Below are 23,478 nucleotides of genomic sequence, written 5' to 3'. Positions count from 1 at the left end.
ATTTCTTTGTGTGCAGTACAGAATAACTGGTCACAGCCAAAACTGTGGGTGGAAATGCTGCACATTAGCTGCACACAAATTCCAAAACCTTGTGAAGGCCCTTCCACCGGCCAGTACATTTTCTAAAAGAACCTTTAAGAATGTTGTGGGGTGTACTTTTGCCAAATTTTGCTCTATTTTTGTACATTATAATTAAAATAGATTACTGACAGGAATTCTTAAACATCAATAAACTAAAGTTTTTACATACATTTATCAAGGTTCTTTAACACTTTTGAAGCACTTAACAATCACCGTAAAGACTCCCTCAGAGGAAAATCAAGTTTTTTTTCTTGTTTAACCTTGCTAACTGCTCAAATAACAACCATTACAGTAATTAACAGACTTTACACAACTTAATATTCTCAATTTTGGCTCCGACCAGGAGAGGTAAAGCTTTATTTAGTGTAGTTGATAGATATTTGATAAATGGAGTCCAGGAGATCAATTTAGAGCCATGTTTTCCTAAATTTTATCATGTTGTCTTGATTAATTGACTCTCCCAATGAATAAAAACATCATACTAATCAAACCCTGCAATCCGAGACAGAATTCTATAGTGTCTCATTTCATTTTATTTTATTTTTTTAATAGATTTGCTTCCAAATTGAAAGTGTCTTCTCAGCAGCAAAGTAATGGCACTTAAAGGCTGTGTGTGACATTTTTACAGGACAAAATGATACCATTATTGGTTCAGTGATGTCTTAAATTTAATAGCTCAGTACTTATGTGACTGATGTAAAATTCACCAGTGGAACTGAGTGCATCAAGGTTAAAAAGAAAGAATTTACTACTCTTCGTGTTTTTTAGATCTTAGGGTCAGAAAAATAATCCTCTTTGAGAAACGTGTAATTTGTCAGCTTGGATATTTTTAATTTATTCAAATTACTTGAAATAGGGCAAGAAAATCACATCTTGATCATTCTTCCAAATGCTACACTGCAATGATGGTGCACAAGTCATAGCATTGTGCATTCGTGGGTCTGGAGGGCCCTGGTGCTCTGTCACTTAATCTATGTTTAAAATCTTCTATGGTATTCACCATTACCGTGCTGATTGTGGGTCCTAAAGGTTCCTCAACGTCCCCCTGTCCATATAAATTAAATACAGAAAGTTTGAATTTCTTTGGTTATGATTCTTGTTCTATGCTTCTTGTGAAACAGTCACGGTGACAAAAATGGTGATAAATGCGTATTGACAAATTGACAAATAAGATTTACAATTGCATACAACAATTCATGTTTAATTCCACCATCTAGCAGTGGCTTTTTAAAATCAAATATATACATTTGTTGGCTATTGTATAGAATTCATAGTAGACAAATGTATTGTTTTCTAATCAAACTGTAGCAAGCTGTCGTACCCATTTAATTTTTCCCACCTTAAAATTACACATGAATCCACCAAAAGCCCAGTATTCCACCTGTACTGATTTGCAGCATGCATTTGTGGATCTGTTTGAAGCCGAGACCGTGTGGTGAACCCGCTGACATTGTTGCGGCACTGAGTTAGCAACTCACTGATGTGTTTACAGAGCAAAGCCTGGCCCATACAGACCAATCCCACAGAAGAGCTACAGTGGCAGAAATGACTGAAAACCCTAATGCGAGCTGTGATGGAAAAATATCAGAACAGTGTGTCGCTGTGTAGGTACAGACCAATCAGTGCCCGTGCTGACCACTATCCACGGCTGAAAGCATCTGCAATGACCACCATGTGCATCAGAATTGAAATATGGAGTGCAATGGAAAAAGGTGGTCTGATCTGATGAATCATGTTTACTTTTACGTCATGCGGGCTGCTGGGTGCATGTGCAAGATACACTATAGGAAGGAAGCCAGTGAAGCCATTGTGATGCTGTGCAACATTCTTCTAGGAAACCTTGTTCATTTATGTTGATGTTACACAAACAATCTACCTATACGTTGCTGCAAACCGCATATTCCCAGATGGCAGTGTCGTCTTTCATCAGGATAATACACCATGCTACATTGAAAAAAATTGTTTGGGAATGGGTTGAGGTACCTGGCAGAAACTGAAGTGTTAACTTTGTTTCTATTTTTGCATCTGCGCATCTGTGTGATGTCCGACTGCTAACACCTTGTTGCCTGATATTGCACAAGGTGTCATGAAACTAGGTGGGTGAACCTAAGCAGCAGGCAGCGGACAGATAGGCAGGTGAGTTAATAATGAGCTTTAATAAACGCAAAATCACTCCCAACGGGAAGCACAGGGAATAAGACAGAACAGGGAAACTAAACTAAACTAATAGTGACAGCTCTACAAACATGGTGGGGGTTTAACTGAAATTAAAATGGGGAGAGGTGACTCACACTGTCCGGGGAAGCAGGAGACAAGGTGGAGGGCAGAATGGAGGGGGGCAGGCGAGGGGGGGGTACAGAGAGTAGCAGGGCGAAGAGCAGGCGAGGTAATCCATAAATCCATACAGCGGTGTGCTTGCGTTAGAGTGCGGCGAGTACGGCGTGTGGCATGAGACATGGAGCACGACACAATGACCCAGCAATGGGAGCTGAGGAGATCCAGGCTTTTATGCTGCGCTGACTGAGGATTTGCGCCGCTCATCCTTAGCCTGACGAGCCAGAGCACAGGAGCTGGAGGGGGTGTGACACAAGACCTTTTGCGGTCTTGTGGAGTCCATCCTGGTCAAATCTGTTTTGGTGGCATGAGAGGAACCGACACAATATTAGTGTGCTCGGATTCCTGCCCTTGCTTCCTGTAGTTTCGTCATTTCTTACATCTTCTGTCCACATTAGCTTCACTTCCTGTCTTTGTTGTTTCCCTTCCTGTGTTTTGATGTCACCTGCGTCCACCATCACATCAGGCCTCTAAGTGTATGCACCTCTAGCTCTTCACCAATCAGTTGTCAAATTGTCCTTGTACTTCTTGTAGTTAAGCTTTCCACTTATTTTTGTTCCTAGTTGTTTTGTCATGTATGACCTTTACCTGTTCCAGCTTTTTTCCTCAGCCTGTTCCCCAGTAAATCTGCCTCATTTGTATCTCTTGTCTGTCCCAGGTTTTGCCCTTTTGCCATTGTGTTGTTGTTCTGCTGATCACTACCTTAATCCAGATAGTAAAGTTTTGCACTTTGCACTCTCTTGTGAAAGCCTTCTGTTACCTTCTGATTAAACACTTTGGGTCTTATTTATCAAAATGAGGCTGGTAGCTCATTGTTTTATGTATATACTGCAGCAATAAATGTGAGCAAAAAAAGCAACAGGTAGCATCATTTGGGTATGGCTCAGCAAGACTAGATCTTGCCCCAAAAGTGTCTAACTAATCTGACTAGCTAACACACACACTTTCCTGTCAGCTACCACCATTTTTATGTGCACACACACCCCTCACACTTCTAGCCCACACACTTGGACTGACCCTCTTATAAATCTTCACTCATTAATCATTTAGAGGAAGCAATTTGTGGAGCACCTGTCCCAAGCAGAAGGCCATTAAGGTTTTCGATAGAGGGAGCACAGTGGCTCTAATGGCTTTTCAGTGGGTCTTATTGGAAGACATATTGGATTCTGTGCTACACATAGCCACTACCTTTAAGATGGTCACTGTTGGAGCAAAACATACAGTTTTAAATGCTGGGGTGGGGGAGGGGGGGGGGGGGGGAGTTCTAAGTCAGCAAATTTTTCGAGACATTACAGGTTCAAGGGCCTAATTGGTGAATTGTTGAGAAATATAGATCGGATTTTCAGCAATCGAGTTAAATCCACGCATCAGTCTGTGTGTCCTCTGTATCTGCATGTCCCTGTTTACTCCTGCAGGGCTTCTGAAGCTTAACCCAGGTCTCAGTGGACAAAAGACAGGGGCGCCTTACGCACCTTGGCAATCTATTACAGAGACAATGCAGACATGATTTGAGTCTAAATAGAAGTGCAGAATAACATGTAAACCGTTCTGTTTGTTCTGTTTATGAATACAAAGTTTACCCAGAGATATGAATCCAAAATGTATCTAGTCTATCATAATTCCTGTAAACATGCTCACTGCAAGCTTTCTAAAGAATTTTTCATTTTGCATCAAACAGAAACAAGCACATCGCAGGTCCAGGGGCTGTTCCTGAGCCTCATCAGCTGAGGGGGCATTTTTTCAACAGAAAAAACATGTGCTTGCGGTTCATCGGTTCAGATACAGTGGCCGCATTTCTTGCTCAGATTCTCATTACCAATACCGTTCTTCTCCTTAGAGGATTATCCACCTGGAGCAGTTGGCTGTCACTCTGGCTGCACAGCAAAGCCAAGGGGAAGCCCTGGGGAATGCTGTGTCCCCACACCTGTGTAAAATCTACAGTATCAGCCTGAGCAAGGACAAGGCCCATCAATATTAGTCTGTCATCTTATCTGATAGAGACAAGCACAGTGCTGAATCACCAATCTCAGAGCGGGGCCTATGTTTTGTAATGCACTTCTCTTCACACTGCTTTATGAATATGAATGGCCTCTACAGGCCCCAACTTTTCAAACTTTCCTCCCACTTTGCAGAATGTAAAAGTTGTGCTGGTTACAGCAAACAAAACCAAATATGTGAACTAAAAGTTAGTGACAGGGAAAAGGATGTAAAAACTATAATTAAGTGAATAGTTTACAATAAAACACAGATATGATACAGCAGACCAGGATAAGATAAGATACAATTTTATTTATCTTGATGGAAATTCTATTCCCTGATATTGCTCAGAAAACAAAATTACATAATATTAAGAAATGCAGTGCCTAGTAGAAATTTAATAAGATATATGTACAACACATGACTTAAAATAATAGAAGTAAGCTAAAATGCCCCTTTAAAACAGAAAGTAGGAAGTAATATCATAAATGACAAGAAAATATTTCACATGAAATTTAAATATTGTACCAAACAATAAGTGATTGGTAACACTTTAACCTTCAAAATCGGGTCCCTACACAAATGAACAGCATTCTCAATTATGTTTAGTAAGAAACATATTTTCCAGTAGGGTAACATGACACAGAAGGAATGTTTCCACTTTCAAATAACCACAAAGAACCTGTTAGCAGGGCTGGTGGTGGCACAAGTCCAACACAGGACCTTCACCCTGGAGATGAGGGTTCATGTACAGTGTGGATTGAAGCTGCAGTTGTTGTTTTTTTTATTTTTATTATGTTATCTACCCTTAAGAGTCACAATTTGTTACACATTCCTTCTAGAACAGACCCCAGCTCCGTCTTCTCTATGAATTCCCTCTCTAATGAAAACCCTGTCTCCAATAGAAACGTGTTTTCTTTCAGAGCTGGTCCCACTCAGCAAGAGGAGCTATTGGATTTGCAAACAAAACTTTTGGTTTCACATTTTAGTCACGTTTATTTTACTTTTAGTAAAACATTTTCTGAGTGCAGTGTCTGTAGTTTTGCTCTCCAATAGAGGTTTTTTTTTTTTAATGCAGGCCTATTTCTAGTTGATTGTGTAATACAGACACAAAAGTAATTCCTCCTATGTTGGACCACTTTTTCTAGGCTTGTTTCATTTTCAGTTGCTGTTTACTTTCATTTTCACTTCATTTTCATGTTTTGTTAGGTTTAGCATTACAACTACTTGGTTTGGTTTGTGAAAATAACGTGGCTATGACCTCTTTAAAACATATATTAAGTTTCTCCTCAGTTTTCTGAGTCACTAAGGTGATGATTCCTGTTCCATGTAATACAGTATGATTGGAGTGAAAAGGAGCAACAGCTGGAAAGCAATACAATAAATGGCAAAGATTAGGATTTGAAATAAAAAGCATGGGGCAGAAAATGTGTTTCCGTTAAAACAGAACTGACAATGTACTTGTGTATTTGTTTCGGAATTAGATTTCTAAGAGGCAGCACTCCCAGGATTTGTATCTTTACTGAACTTATATTAGACATTTAGCTTGCCATTACACCGGCCTACACCAACATTTAAAACCTTGATGCTGGCTGTGCAGTGTCAAAAGGTCGACTGGACAGTGCAGTCAGGAGGCAGATTTCAACATAATCTTGATGCGCTCACTCTCTGTGGAGAGAAAATGAGCAGGAAAATGCAAGCAATGCACTTTGAGGCAAAATACTATACAAGAGTAATGAGTTTTATTTTGCTTTCAGCTTGCTTCTCCAACGCCTGCCTCCTATGATTAAAGGCTTTCTGTCCCCTACTTCTCACCCCCCTTTAAGTTATGTGTCTCTCTTAACAGGGTGATAGAGGAGTTGCCCCGAACACCCAACTTTGCTAAACTCAGGTCCATCACCGGCGCCCCTGTCATCTATCTTCCCTCTCGTTAGGCACCATTAATTGTCCACACATGTTCCATGGGGCGTTGTTTATTAATTCACATCCTGTTGCCCATTAGGTCCCATCTAGCATCTCTAGACAAATGGCCACCCATTAGACAGCTCAGTCTTCTAATGAGAGACACACAAATGGGGCTTCCTTTCACAAACAGCTCAGGCATGTAACTTGCACGTTTTTTTCAGTTCTCCATCCTGAACAGTTGGAGTTACGGCGGTGATTTTACAAAATGCAGCTGAAATCAAAGTGAAATAATAACATGAGCTGACTGCAGTTGAGTTTTGTCTCTGACATGAAAATAACACCCTGTAATCTTTTCCACTTTATATACTGATCCTATGATTTCTAATCCAGTTGAGTGTGCTGTGTGTACATACCCAGCAGTTATTCATTCTTTTCTATATACAGTATTGATGCGTGGATGGTGGATGGCTGCATGAGTTTTAAAAGTGAAAGTTGCAATTTTATGCAAATGTTGAGGAAGCACAAAGGCAAATTCTATACTGTTGATGTTGAAGAGATGTGAGATGTGAAGAGAAAAATAAATAAATTGGACAGGCATTATGAAATGAAACCTTCCTTCAATTGTTAACGCACCCTTACTAAAAAAAAAAAGCTTGTTTCCTTCAGGTCACTTAAAGTTTTGTGATATTTCTAGTCTATCTTGCAGGGACAGCCTCTTTTAGATCTACCTACTGATTTTCATAGGACTTTTGCATATGCCACAATCACTGTTTAGTTTCTACATTTTGTGAAGTAAGAAGCAGCAGGTCAACATTTGAAAGGCTACGTTTTAAATCTGGGTTTGCTGCAGGGGTTGTTTTTATTTCCTTTTAATTCAAAAATCAACAGCATACTGTATATCATTTGCCCCAGGGTACCCACACTTTTGGAAACAGTTGTAGTTACCCAAAGTAAGGAGGGATACTTTTTGAATGCAAATCAAGCATACACCTAAGGTTAAATAACTAGAGGGCTCGTGAACTGCTTGTTGGACTTGAATCAATCTGAACCATTTGCACAACATAGACTGTACTCCTGAAAGTACAGTGTGCATTAACACTGCAGTTATAGCCACTTTCATAAAATTGTAGCATATAGTATGTCCCTTTTACACAATTTGAGAGGGTGTTTGAGGGAAAAAATGATGCCATTTTAGAGACAATTTTAAAACATCGAGACAAAGACAAAATTGGAACAGCTCAGCATAATTTTGCCAAATGTGCCGTTTGGTGAATTGCTGGTCATTTGAGTCCACTTATGAAATTTCAGTTTAATTATCAAGAATTGGTGGGAAATTGCAAAGATTTCGCTCTATTGAAACCATGCAATTACTCTGAGAAGGTACAATACTGGTCAGTCAAAAGCGCAAAATGTGAACATGGACTGAATATGTTAGATGTTCATTTTGATTGTATATGATGAAGTGGGACTTTGCCTCTCATGTAGTGAGAGGAAGAGGCAGGAATAGCTGATGGATGGATGAAATGTATTTGAATGTGCATTAGTGAAATCTGGTCGTTCTTACTTCTTTCATTTTTGCAGAATACTGAATTTTTTTCGTGTAATTGTTTTTATCTCAATGGTTAGATTGAGGGTTAAACATAAGTTTTGATAGAACAACTGACAGTGTGTCTTAGTAAGGTGCTGTTGACACCAGAATACCTTCAGTACACTTTGACATTGATTCTTCCTGTTTGGAACTCTACTGAAGCGAAGGAACACAAATTTCTCATAAGCATTTTGCACATTTTGTGTTTTGAAAAAGGTAGTACAGGATGCTCTTCGCACTCTGGTCCAAAATCTCACATAGGTGTTCAGTTGAGCTGAGGTCTTGGCTTGTGATTCACATCATTTTCATACTCATCAAACCATTCAGTGACCCCTATGTCTGGGAACGCTGTCATCCTGGGAGAGATCACTGCCATCAGGATAGAAATGTTTTGTCACACGATAAAGATAATCATTCAGGACAACTTTGTATTGATTTGAAGTGACCCTTAGCTCTAAGAAACAACTGGACTCAAACCACTGTAGCAGAATGTCACTGACAGTTGAACAAAGCCACAACTGTAGGGGTGAAATGTTCATGTTCTTTGTTTAATTTGTCATCCGCCTGTATGTGCTCTGTGAAACCAATTTTATCTTCAACCAGTGGTATTATTCATTCATTCAAAATATTAACTCGGTTATAGTTGCGTATATATTTATTCCTAGGGCACCACTGTAGCTAGGAGCTTTGCTCTGAATTTGCACTTTTCCCTCATTAAATGAAATATATCAATCAATCAATCAATCAATCAACAGGCACAACTGATTAAACAGACTTAGGAGAGCTTGTTATACTATATTGCATAGAATGGAAGACATGTCTGTTCTTTCTGCAGTGTTTGGCATCCACATCTGACAGTTCCATCATTTTAAAAATTACAAGTAGGTCTACTTTATAACCCCTGCTGTAGGAATAATTTCACTTGTATTCATGGTTGGGCAATTTTGCCATCTATCCACTCTGCAAAATAAAGTAAACAAGGGCTGCCAAAAGTAAATGTAACTGAAATGCACAGAACCCTGGCAGCAGCTCAGCGCTTGCTGTTGTGTGTATGTAAATGATCCGATAATAGTGCTCAACTGATTTTCCAGTCAACAGGAAATTGATTACTGCTATAACTATGGAAATATTAAATCATTTATAAGTTAAATAGACACCATTCCCTCTTTTCAGTGTCTCCTTTTTTTATTTTCATATTATTATAAGTTGTGCAATAGATTACAGTAGAATTCAAAATGAGGACGCTAGCTAAGAAAAACGAATTGAAGTAGGTAACAATGGATTAAATGTTTGAATCCAATAAATAAGAACTGAAACAAGATCTAAAATGATTTAAAGTCGCTATCACAGCAGTTACACTCATGAAGCTCTGGAAAAAGATGCTTTAGAGTACATTTACCAGTGTAAGTAAAAGAGAAGCTATAGTGCCAACAAAAATTGTAGGTCTGTCTGTTCCGCTGGAGCTACATGAGACTAATGGCTGAAGAAAATACATGTCTGGAATACTAGACACACTATTACAGTCTATTTCCTTCTGTCTTACACAGCCACCAAGTTGTTACTTACAAATCACCATAGTAAAGCTAAAATATCCTTGTCCTTCAATTCTGGCATCAACAAAGGAGGCGGAAAAACACAAATAGGTGTCATCGGTTCCATTGCTTTATAGGAAAGGAAGGCATAAATGTGAGATATGAGTGAACATGTTTTTTTTTCCTTGCAGTGACCTACAAAAATGATATTGAGTCAATTTCAGTGAGACAGTCATGTTGCTTGAGGCTCAACCATCCCGTTAGTCATCATCTTTTTACAGTTTGAAAGCAACACACTGGCCTAAAATTCCTGTGGCATTTGCGTCATAATCCAGTTGTCATTGTAAACCCAACCAGACAGCAAGCTGTAACAGATCTTTATTGGCATCCACTGCATGTAGGATGTGACATCTGTTTATTTATTTTTTGTTCAAAAATTGTGTTTTTGATGACACAGTAACATACAAATTGTAACCAGCATCACACCATTGGGAGAAAAAAGCAAAAAACAAAAGCACACTTCAAAACAGCGTCAACGTGCATTTCCAGCAGGGACATATTTCTAAACCAAACTGACTATCTGGTCATTACTGGAAAGTGAAAACTCAGGTTTTTGGTCACATACCTCCAGACAGAACAAATTAAGTTTAGTACCACATTAGATCAGAAAATTAGTTCTTGAGAAATATATCTATCTTTAGATGCAGAACTGTTATCAGGAACACGCCGTGACCAGTGGACTTATGACACTCAGACCACAGCAAAGCTAGTCCTGTTTTGTGACTGCACCTGCATGACCGAATGAATTATGAAAAGATTGGATTTTGCGGCAATCTTTAAGAAAACTCAAAAAGCACAAGGCTATCAGGAGCCTCAGTGGTATATAGGAAGGTGTGCATTGTTTTTGCTGACTGCATCTTTCAAACACATATATGCTCTACACAGGAGGTCGTGGCAGGTAATGCTATGGCAAAGCCGGCAAACTGTTTCATATATAATAGTATCATGATCCTGATCGTGCCTCCTTTCGCTTGTGTTTTTGTCTGTTCTCTGTCTGTTCTGGTTTGTGTGAGTCTGGGTGTGGCTGACCTACTTCTTGCTAGCAGTAATCACTGGACATACCTGAGCTCCATTCCCAATCAACCTCCTGCTGCATAAAACTACAGCTCAGCTCTCCACTCTTCACCAAGTTGTTCTGCCTATGTTGGTAGTATCACCGTGGCGAGCCTCAGCTCTAGTCTGTGCTTCAAGTGTAGCTCTTGTGCTTCTAGTAATCCTCCTCCTCATTGTGCCGAAGGTTCAGGCTTACTCTACTTCACTTGTTCAGCCCGATATTCAGCTCCAGATTCCTGTGTTCACCTCCTGCGGTCTCTCGACGTGGTCAGTATAGCCACCTCACCTGGTCCACGTGACGCCCAGTGCCTCTGTCAGCCTTCCTCTGCCAAACAACCTACCGCCCTTCCTGGATCCCCTCCTGCAGTCCTCCCTCATCGCAGCCAGACACTACACCCCCTCCTTGGATTTCCACCAAGCCTCCCTCCCTACACCACCAACAAAAACTGTGACAGTAAATTACTTCTTTAAATCCTCTGCTGAGTGCCGCATTTGGGTCCAGGCTCTGACTCTTGGCTTACAACACAAGATTTCCTATAAAGACAATGCACAGGACTTACTTTACACCAAATATGGAACAAAGAGTTTGAAACCTATATTAGCACATCTATAAATAAACATTTATAGTAAACATTTACTAGCTAAGCAGATGATAATAACGAACCGGAAACATAAGAATGTGAACTTGATGAAGGACTTCTGGGTTTTGACAAAGGAATCACAAAACACGAATAATTCATTTGTAGAAACTGGGACTTCATTAGATCTCAGTGAGAAGCTGACAGTCTGAAAAGATGCACTGGCGTCTCCAACTTGGTAAAATTGATCATGTTCTTTCAAATTGATCAATTTTCCTGCTATATTCTGCTCACCCCTCCTCTCTCCCTCTTGATTCAGTGAACTTTGATTCGGTGAAACACTGTTACTTAACTGTAACTTTTCTTTGTAGCTGTTACTGACACTTAACTTTTTAGACCATAAATACATTTTTTAAAAGCAACAACAACAGTAAATGATGAAGATGAGATGTGTCTGTACTAATGTGGCCTTGAAAATGACCCCTTCATTACAGACTGAGTTGAGAGCCGACTAAGATTAATGGCAGACATTATGGGGAAGGAAGCTGAATGTTCATTTGCTGACCAACATCCCACCCTTTGCACAGCTCATTCATTATACTTAGAGAGATGCTCAGACTTCCAAATCTAATTATGATAAACAACCAGTAGTTGAACCTGGTGTCTTGTCATTAGCACCACACCAGATTGTCTTAGATTATATATTAAATCATATAGACACAAGAAAATGTGGGTGAAAGATTGGAGAAAAGGCTGGTAGATATCCAGTGAGTGTGTGAGGTCAAAAGACTATATTATGCAGAGTGTGTTTCTTTGCTTACAGCACTGCCACTGTCCAGTCCTTGCTGTAGCACAGTGTGCATGCTGACATGATAACTGGATAAAGATACAGTACGCTTGTGAAGAGCCATTCGCTGTGGCCACCAGGAGTATTATTTTATGGAGAGCAGTAAATGCATTACAGAGCGCTTTCACATTTTACAAGCTCCATTATACTACAAGGCAACTTCACTTATCCTCCTGCCCTTTGCCTGTGACATGGCCTTTATGTCATGGGGACTCCTGCGAATAAGGGAAATCTCTACTCAGCAGAGTAGCACAGTGCGGAACACACATGAGGATGTGTTTTAGTCAAAGGAGACAGCAGCCTGGACGCTCACCATATTTAGGAGGAGACATCAAGCTGGTTCTGCATTAATGTGTAGCAGCAGCGATGAACCAGTTAGCAGCAGCAGGCCCTGACTGGCAATCCAGGGCAATTTTCCTCACTAAGACACTTCACAAGGGAACGGCAGCTGTCAAATGCTGACTTACCTGTCTCACTGCAACATGGAAATTCAGGTCAGGTGTCATAAAGCTGTGTATAGTGAATGTATATATAGCATATGTGCAATGATCCCCATTTTTTGAATATGTGGGACCTACATGGGCCACTCAGTTGTGGTTTGACAGGCCACATGTGGCACACAGAGCGACACATTACTTCCTGAACTTTAAAGTTCACCCAAAGGAAGAAAAGTTATTCCAAAGTGGTGCATTTCTGTGGTGGTTATTGCAGCATGAAATGTTGTAAGGTTTCCTTATTTGTTTAATTTGATACATTTCTTGCAGCTGTAGTGTTTATGTTCATAGGAGTTTCTTTGTTTTGGTGAGATTTTAAAGGACTGAACCCATTTTGATGTTGATTTCTTGTGACAAGTAGCTCACAGCAATATTTATTTTCTTACATATTATTTTATTTAATGCATATATGATTGATATTTACAGAGAACAGAAGAACAAAATGCAGATGTTTGCATATGTTTGATCTGATATGGAGCCACAAGCAACGTAATAATCACTTAAACTGTAAACTAGCAACCTTTAGCAAACCCCACACCCTTTTTGCATATTCTGAAAAGCTCGGTTGGTTCTGTTGGGCCTTATTTCGGGTCATCGTAGCAGTAACTAATGACACTGATCAACATGGATCCAAGGCTGTTGAGGTGTTACCAGTGAGGTTAAATATGCTGACTGACGGAAAATACTTCCAGTGATAAGAATTGCTGTCCAGAACAATAGATTCCACATGAGATGATTGTGAGGACAATGATTGGACTGCAAGGAAAGAAGTGACAAGACAACAGTCAATATGAATGGGTTGATGAGTGAAGTTCTGACTTGACGAGGATAAGATTCTACAGAACCCCCTCCCCCCAAAACAGTCAGTTGAAAAGAGCCATGTGTAAATCTTTACGCTTGGATTTGCAATGTGTGCTCAAAGATTTTTACACTGTGTGCACGACTTTGCAAATGAGTTGTTCTTTCACAGAATATGGAATAGCACAGAGCATTCTAGCCATGTAAAAGGCACAGCACACACAACATTTCCCACTGAAAGCAGTGAAAACACCAATGCGAAACTCATCTGTAATATCATTGTACGATTCCACGCAACTGTTGCAATAGTGTCGAAGTATAAGACGCGTCTTTACAATGTTGATATCGTCTTGAAGTTTAAATCTCAATGCGGGTCCTTATAAATAATTCAGTTATGTTTCATAATTGAAGACGGATCATTCTGTGACTTTATTTTCGCAGTTTATTTCATGGATGTCAGCGGTGGCAATGGAGGTTTTTGTAACCTCATTTATAGCCAATACAAAAAATACAAAGTTCACTCTCTGTCATACATTCAGTATTGTGTGACTGAGTCCATTTATTTCAGTAACAGAGTACAGTAGAATTTCTCAAACTGGTCAAATAATTTATCTCACACTGGAGATCAGCTGTCACTTGCAGGTTACATCAAGCACCAACTTCAGGTCTCATTCCAGACAAATTATCTGTAGCCTAACCAAAGCCCCTGGCAACCATAAAAGATGCGTCTTCCCTCAAGAAATCAGGTGCTGGATTGAGTTCTGTTTGAGCAAGAACAACAAAGTCTGCATACTGACAGCTCCCAATGAAATGCATCTATTTTCCTACAGCTAAGAGACATTTCAAGCACACTGCTCTTAATCAGACTGATTAACATCACAGAAAGACTTAGCCACAGGTGTATTGTCCACCGAGACAAGAATTTGATAAACATCACCTAATGTCCCAGCACACACAGATAATACATTCCACTGTAATTTATTTTGACTGTAAGGCAGTCTGCTCTGAAAGACTACTGATGCCTTCATTTGCTACAAGAGACACAAATAAAAACAAACTAAATCTCAAAACCTACAACTTCAAATCTTAAACCAACACATGCAATTGCAATTTCTCTCACAAAACACTGCACCTCACAATTTTTCATTATTGATCAATGCAACAAAGCACAGAAACTTTGAAACATGCAAATGAGTGTCTGGCGTCTGTTCCCCTTGCTCATTTGCAGAGGAGTAGATTTCCACAAACACAGAGAAGATATGTACACAATTATCAGACATGGTGTGGCTTTCCTTCTCTTTCCAGGGTGGATATTGATCATAGTTTTTGTCTTGCTTTAGCTTTTGCCATTCATATGTAAATGCATAACTAATATTAGCAAACTGTGGTTAGTTGTTGTCGACCTGTGAATCAGCAGTGCATGGAAACACAATGTCTTTCTTAAGTAATTCTACCATCCCATACTTCAAGTTAAGTAAAATTCTGTATTTAGGCAGCCATGCCTCAGGCATTCACAGTTCAGCTTAACTAAATTAAGATTTGAAATATGGATTTCCAGAGCCAATTAACATCCAGTGTGACTGATGTAACACTGACAGTCGATCTCTGAGCCCTGGAGTGGGCATCGTCAGAGGCTCTGTGTCCAATATTACCATAGTTTTAAACTGTAGTTAAATGTCAGAGAAAGTAGTTTAAGATCAAATCTGGTCTAGCCCAGGTAACTAAAAAGGTGATGTTTATACCAAACATGAAGCAAACTCATGTGGCACGTCTTCATTTTCATTGTGGGCCCAGATGATGCTGACATAGCAGAAATGTGAAGGTTCAGAGGTCAAGAGGAGGATAGTAATTTGCCTTCAACACAGGTTCCAGTCCTTTGGTAGTCAGAGTTAAATATTTGTGACTTGATCAATATTTAGTTGCCTGTCTGTAGTAGCACAGAAAAATAATGATTGTAAAAATTATAATGATAACAATTACTCAGATTTTGTAAAATGGAATAAGGGAGCATTTTTGCGGCTGAAAATGAGTTCAACCCTGTTTCTTAGACAATATATTTTGATTGTAATGTCATGTGAATTTTCAGATTTCACTCTCTAGTTCTGGTCATGTTGATGCTGAACATATCAGTAAGATGTTCACAGACAGTGTCTTTGTTTTCTGCTGATCTTGGAGTGCAGCACTAGTATAAATTGTTAAGGCTGTGTGTCGGCGCTCACAGCACTTTGGGTAGGGCAAGACCATGATTTGATGTAATACCGAATAAATTTACAGTAAGTTGAAATTCAAAGTGTTTATTTAGATTTCTCCTCTAACCAAAGAGCTTTAATTCCCTAAACCTAAGCACAGACAGAGGACCACATGCAGACATTGTCTCCAGTGTGGTATTTGCACATTGAATGCCCAAAATCCACAAAAACCACAGCTACTCTTCTGGCGTTCATGCAACAAACATAATGAACACTTGTCTTACCTCAGTGTTAGAGGCTAAATATCTGAGTACCATTTAAGCATAATTTCTAGGAGACAGGACACCTAATGAACTGCCCTGACTGACAGCTCAAACATTTCTCTGATAACAGGAAGTGAAGGAGGAATGATGGTAATAAAGGCTTTGCAGACACTTGGAATATGAAAATGCCACAGGTGTGTTAATACCTCAAAGCCAAATGTCGTTACTTTTCACACAAATGTTCAAACGTTGAAAAATATAAATCAGATTGAAAAACGAATGCGTTTAATTACAGTTAGCGCGGGGCAAACATTAAATCTTTTAGAAACGTAATTGCTGACTTCCAATATAAAACAGGAAATGGAAACTTTTTACGGACATCCACCAAACTGCCCTCTTCACCGTCGCTGCATTTGAATCTCACACCACCTTCTGCAGCACTAAATTGCTGATGCAGATTAGTTGCATAAGAACATGATTAATCACAGACAGGGTTGTATAAACATGCAGAATATCAAATAAGGCTCAAATTGCTGAGTCAGAAAAATCAGAGGGATGTACAGTCTTGTTGATTTAGCTTACATAAATAAGTCATCATAATGTGCCCTGTAAGATGATCTTAGCGGCGCATAGAAATAAAATTGTTTAAATGGTCTGAATTTCCAGCATGTACAGATCACCTAACCGTTCTGTGTTTTGAATGATATGTGGAGTCAAATTATACAACTCAAATCTTTCCCATGTCACTTTCAGTAACATGCTGTTTAGATCTGATAATACATTCATCGTGGTCTTTATGATATACAAAGGCTAACTATATGTAACGTATATGGTCACACATATTGATTCTGTGTGTACTGTGAATATAAAAGAGCATGGGGCAACAGATAATGCTAAAAGAGGAGTCAAATGTCAAAGAAAGCTTAGTTTTGGAAGATCTGTTGGTTGAGCAAAATCTTCAGTGAGTACACTAAAGAGAATCAGAGGCTTTTCTATGAGACACTGGCTCAACTCCAGTCTGGCCTCTCACTCCGTTTGCAGGCCTGCCATTCCAAACCAACTGACATGAAGTGGGAGTGGGTTATAATGCCCTCCAACATGATGTCAGCAGGAATCCAGGCTACTAACCGCACTCCTCACATTTCTAGCGCCTGTTTGGGAAGACCACACACATGAATAAGAGTTTCATATAGTTATTTCAGACGGGCAGCAAATGAAAACAATGAATCAAAAGTCTTAGCGGTGATTTGTGTTTTATGGAATAAAGTCTTGTTGCAATCAGTGTTCCAAAATGCTCTCAAAATGAATTATTGAATGTAAACAAAGCAACTTACAAGCTGGTTTATAGTATATATATATATATATATATATATATATATATATATATATATAATTGTGCTGAAATGCTTCAATCTACTTGAATAAATAAGGTTCATTATTATTATCATTATCATTAGTAGTAGTTGTTGTAGTGTTAGTATTAGTATTACATTTTAAAATAGATATAATTTTTATGTTTTATACACCTGAACACAAATAAAAAGGAATAACGCATGATGGTGCATGACATTCATCTATTTAGAAGTTTTTGCTTCTGTCAGAGAAAAGCGAGGACTTCCCAAAGCTTCTGGTCTGTGACTCCACATGGATTTACTCCCATAGTCACACACTGGACCATTGTCACAGCTCTGCTCTGGGCCCATTTTTTGTCTCCCAGTCTCTCCACCCACTTTAGTTCTTCAATCTTTCAGTTTGCACCCTGTCACCTATCCACCCTGCCCACCTCACCTTTTCCCAATTCACCAGTCAGCTCTTATTTAGAGTATACTATGCAAGTAAGTACTCCCCTGTGCAATATCACTAAAATGCCGAATGATACAACTGTGCCACATGTCATATCTAACTGACATCATTTAAAATGATAGCTCCAAAACTGAGATGTCTCATTTTGTTAAAGGGATAGTTCGGGATTTTTAACATGAATCTGTATGGCATCCCCGTCAGCAGTGTTGTGCATTCACGCAGACTTACCCCCGACAGCGTCCGGTGAGCAGAGATCCGGTCCGGTTTTGGTCCAGATGAAAGTAGTCCGGCCAGTTTGCTGGGGTCACGAAAATAAAGTGTTTTCTTCTCGAATCAATATGTGTTCGAAAGAGTGATATATTTGCATTACAAAACCGTTGTCCACAAAAAAGTCAGACCTCGTAAATGCTTGGCACTATTTTCTCTCCCTTCATATCACTCCGCGCTGCCTCCAGCTAGAAGCCGCGCAGGTTTCACTTTGTTTACTGCTCGTAAAGTTAACAACAATATGTCTGACTACGACAGCGACGATGAATATATTGACTTCAGCATTCAGTCAAGGGGATAGCTTTATGAACCCGAATATACTGAAGCCGAAATTCACCAGTTGGAGTTAGAACGGGCAGAGAGAGCGAGAGAGGGAGTGCCTGTTTCGGTGCTTCCCCTCTCTGTTTACCTTGTCTCCTCTGCTTGTATCTCAGTTTCGAGGGACTGAGTTACAAATGGAAAAGTCACGAAAAGGAATCGAGGATGTACAAACTGAGAAATAAGTAGAGGGGTAGGCCTCGCCTGCTTGTTTTCGCCTATCGTATTTGTATAAGAGCTCTGACACTAAAAATTTCTCACTGTTGTCATAGGGAAGTCTTTGACAACATGGGCACCATTTGTCCATTAGATGAACTTGAGCTGTTAAATCTAGTTTTGGTTCTATACAATTAAATTAAGACAATGAATTCACTTTTGTGTAGCCAATTTCCAGGAGGGACTCTCATGTTGCAGAGTTTATTAATGGCATTAGAAGCTTATTAATTCCAGGAGGGAAAAACTAGTTTGCTTGTTCATGCACAATATTCTGCTCTGTTTTGGCAAAGGCAAATGTCTTTTATTAGGTAAGCAGGTATAAAAAGACCATTTTCTGCCATTGGAAAAAGTAAATTTATAAGACAAACTGCCAAATGAACAAAACAAGGGGCTAAAAAAGACGTACATGGAGGTGCAGATTGTTGTAATTTGACATGAAAGTTATATTTTATAAAAACTAATAATACAACTTTGAATGAGTCCTTTCTAGAATGGATGTTGGGTTTGTGGTAACAACATAATTAACCACTCATGTGCTAGAACATCAACACAAATGTTTTCTTATCTGTCTTTAGTTAAGTTGGCGCTTGTTTGGCATTCTGTTGCCGTAACCCTCTGCAGTGGCCACCATCCCTCACTTTTTCTCTGCGATCCTTACTGAGTTTTTGTTTATCCTGGAAGGGGTTGAATCGCTGCTCCACCGGGACCCACAATTGATTGGAAAAGGTTTCTCATTTCTACTGTTTGTACTGAAAGAAGCGCTTTCAGCTGAGAGGTAATCTGATTACACATCAAACCAGCAAAAAACTGCATCAACAGATCACAGTATATTTATATTTCATGGAATTTGGCATCTTCTTTTAGAGTAACCATCAGTACACAAGCCCACACAGCAGCGTATTGTGTATGTGAGTGGATGCGACCTCAGTATTGATTTCGCCTGAAGTAACCATGCATCACATATATAAAAGCCGGTCTGTTTGATGGGACAGGGGGCACACAGGGATCTGGAAAGGGTTAAATTCTAATTTCATGCAGTTATGATATCTTATCTGGCAGGTGTGTCATTTCTCTCAGGCACCAAATCAGTTTCTCGGCTTTGTGGCACCATTTCAGGTTTTGCACAGATAAATTGATCCATCTGAGAAATTGTTAAGTAGAGCATTGTCCCCGCTTGCAGACACCATTGGGAAATCACAGGATTGTCCTCGGCGATGACATGAATGACGGCTCCGGCAGCCACCGTGAGAGTTTTAATCAGGCATGATGACAGGGTAGAGATGAAAGCCGTGTGGAGCAGAATACACAAGTAACAGTTTAAAAAAAAAGGGAGAAAGAAAATTCATGACAATGATACTGATATAATGTTTACTCTGGCTTATCGCTGATTTAGAGATTGTAGATGGTTTGTGTGCGATTTAAGTGGGCATAAATCTTAGGGAGAAGAAGGAGCTGTGGAGGCTAGGTGGTGAGTAAGATATATTTATTTACTTGTTCACTGAGGGACATTATTAGAAAAGGCAAAACCAAAAATGCTTTAGGGACATTGTTCACAATAAAAAGCAGCATCACCTATTAGACTGCTTTGCCTGTTGATGTTGAAAAATATACAGAGAAAGTCAAAAATACTTAGCTATGTCATTATTTATGGTGTTACTATTATTGATGATGATGATATTAAATATATATTTCAACCACAACAAAATTGTGGACTGCTGGACAAATAGAATAAATAGAATATTGTAAAAAAAAAAAAGAAGAAGAAGAAGAAGAAGGAGAAGAAGCAAACCATATCACAGAAAACTAAGGCAGGTAAAGTCAGATTCTCTGTTATTTGTAGTTACACCACGGTGTCACTTCCTCAAGGCTGGACAAATGAGCAGACAACGCACATGAGCTGCAACCGAAAACAAGTTTATTCCACAGAACCAAAAGGGAAAACAGCACTAGTACAGACAAAACAAAAGTAGAGAAGGTAGAAGTCAGAGGATGAAGACGGATTGGTTGACTTGAGGCATCGTCTGCAGTGGAGCCAGACCAGAGGAGACGAATATCAGTGATGGCCCGATTCTACCCACCAAAATCCTGCAGGGATAGACCTGCCCACAGCATCACCACTCACATGCATGGCTATTGAAAAATAAATTTTGTTTTAATGTGTTATGCTTACAGAAGGTGGAAACTGCACAATCCCATATTGGAATGAAGAATTACTTGACCAAATCCTATACGTTAAATAAAAACAGAAAAGATAGTTGACTGTGAAGGAATTTCTAAAACTGTACATTTTTTACTTTTCCACAGTTATTATTCATACAAAAATGCAAATAAAAATATTATCCATCCTTTTTAGAACTCCTGAATCTGCTGCACAGGGAAACAACTATGGGCATCAAACCAAATCCATTCAGCTTTTGTCTGTTGATTGTACAAAGCATGTCAGAAAATGTGTCCATGTCATGTTGTTTGATCAACAACTGTAAAATAATCCCTCTTGCAAAAGCTGTTTATATTTTCTTCTACGGTCTTCAGCATGTCATTGAAACAGTCAACTGGATTACGTTGCTTTAACACCATTCATTTGAAGGTGGCTCCACAGAGGAAACTTGAAGCGTGTGCTTTTACACGACACAAGATGTGTGAGGTTTCACATGCTGACAGAAAAAAACATCATTTATCTGTTACTATGCATTGAACAGCTTGCCACTAAAACACACAATTCAGATTCTCCTTCAGTGGTTTTGGGGGGGGGAAATGGACAGGGAGTGTTTAACTTCAGATTGAAGCCCTGCTCTTGAGCATTTAGCCGCTGTTATCGTGTTGTTGTGGCACTCCAGTGAGGCCTTCGAGGAGCTCTCATGACCTTCTCTGTGTCTCTTTGTGCACACTTAATCATATCCTGCAAACTAGCTCAAACAAGTTGAACAGACACTACCTGCAAAATGGCATCTATGTAAACACAGCTTCGGTAGATTGAATGCTGCTCTGCTCTCTACTACAGCTACACTACCAGTCAAAAGTTTGGACACACCGTCTCATTCATTGGTTTCTATTTAATTATTTAATACATTGTAGATTAAAACTGAAGGCATCCAAACTATAAAAGAATACATATGGAATTATGTTGTAAACAAAAAAGTGTTGATCTTCAGTATCAATCTACAGTGTAGAAAATAACACAAATAAATAAAAAGCATTGAATGAGAAGATGTGTCCAAACGTTTGACTGGTCGTGTAGGCAGGGCCGGCCCTAGGACTTTGGTGGCCCTAAGCAAGATTTTTTTGTGGCCCCAAAACATGCACAGGGCAACTACCAAATCACGTGCACAGCTTGTAATTGGGTTAAAACACACATGCACATGATTAACAGCATTAACAGATTTATGTTTTATTGGAATAAAGACAGGGACAAAATGCGAATCACACACTTATTGTGGTGTGGCCCCCCTCTAGTGGATGTGGCTATAAACAATGGCATAGAGTGTTTATGCCAGCGGCCGACCCTGCGTGTAGGTAGGTATTGTCTGCTAGCATGTTCAATATTTATGGTCCCTGCTTATCGCTTCATGCAGTTTTAATAATGTTTTCCAGTACATATTCAGTGGACTCATTTGCATCTTGTAACAAGGTGCGATTTGGCATTTTTGATTGGCTGGTAATATGTCTGAAGAGAGACAACATGCTGAGAGGGGAAATAGAGAAATGAAAGCAAGTAAAACGAGTAACTTGCACTGATATTCTAACGGGCAATGCATGATAACTTTCATGCCTTGGGTATTGCACACACAGTTTACAGTTTCTATTCTGTTTTTAATGAAAGGGCCAATAGATATGTACTCAAAGTAAGCTCAGCCGGTGACATGACAACTGGACATTGCACCTAGAAATTGAAAATTAAGGAAACTTTCCATCTGTGGGATTAACTTCAGCTACAATGTAAAGATACATGCTTGCTACTTATGCAAATCATCTGTAAATTATAGATAACGGTACTATTCTTTATTTCATCAGCTGCATCAAAATGCCTCCCCTGCAGATTTCCTTATATATTTTTGATCTATTTTTATATTTCACATCTATATAGTTTGGTTTAATTACTTTAACTTTAACAGATGTGCATCTATTATGCTCAATATGCCTGTCTAATCAGCATTTTAAATTGAATATTTATAAAATAGTGAAATGTCAACCCATCACACCCGTATGTTGTCTATTCTGGTCTCAACAGAGTTTACAGCTGGAAAGCATGAGTTTATTTTGTGCACAAGCCCAAGAATGCGTTATAGTGCGTGATGCGGTTATCTTTTCCATGCCTCAGTTTGTAAACGCTGATAGCGATTATCAAACATAATAAATAGCTATTTCACTTCCATTTTTATCAGGCCCAAAACCACAGAACACAACTTTGTGGCTGACATGCAAGCAAGACACAGACAGACCAAGAGAGGCTCAGCCCTGCAAAGTTTAGTGAGAAGGACAGACCGGACAGAGCTAGACTGGAGGCAGGACACGGACATAACAGTACTGTTATTCCCTGACATAAAGCTTGGAGAGGAGAGAACACAAGTTCACCTGATTGCTGTTCCTGCCATTCACTCTTAGGGTTATCTTTTTTCTTCTTTTTTTTCATATTTTTGTGGCCAGAGGGACATTTTTGCTTCATTGTCACATCGAAGGTGTAAACACCAACATTTGCATTTCCTAATTTGTGTACTACTTGGAGTTCTTGTGAAATAAATCTATCAGGCCATTCAGTCTAGTATGGAGATGCAGCAAAGATATCAAATAGGCCCATCAGTAGGATATGCCATGACCAAGACACAGCACAGTAACCAATATTTAACCAAAACCACAATCACTAGCGTTCACGTGAGGCTAAGGAGGTAAAGTTTTTCGTTGTTAAGTATTGAGGAATTCTGTGCGTCTTTCAGCCTGGTCGTAGCTGATATGACCATAAGGCTGAATGGTAATGAAATTCCTTCATACAAAAATAGCAATGATTTTATCAGTGGCAATACTACATCTTCCATGACATTTGGTATGGCATTTTTTTCCCCCTAGTTCATCTATAGATTTTTTTTTTCCACCAGAAATTCAAAATCTGTGTCCTGGATGGATGTAGTTGTGAGGTTGCAGTTTTTTCTGAGCTAATAAAAACATAATGATTGGTCATTA

The sequence above is a fragment of the Acanthochromis polyacanthus genome, chromosome 14 (genome assembly GCF_021347895.1).
Source record: "Acanthochromis polyacanthus isolate Apoly-LR-REF ecotype Palm Island chromosome 14, KAUST_Apoly_ChrSc, whole genome shotgun sequence".
In the NCBI taxonomy this organism is placed as follows: Eukaryota; Metazoa; Chordata; class Actinopteri; family Pomacentridae; genus Acanthochromis; species Acanthochromis polyacanthus.
The sequence above is the reverse complement of the archived record's forward strand: the minus strand, read 5'-3'. Positions refer to the sequence as shown.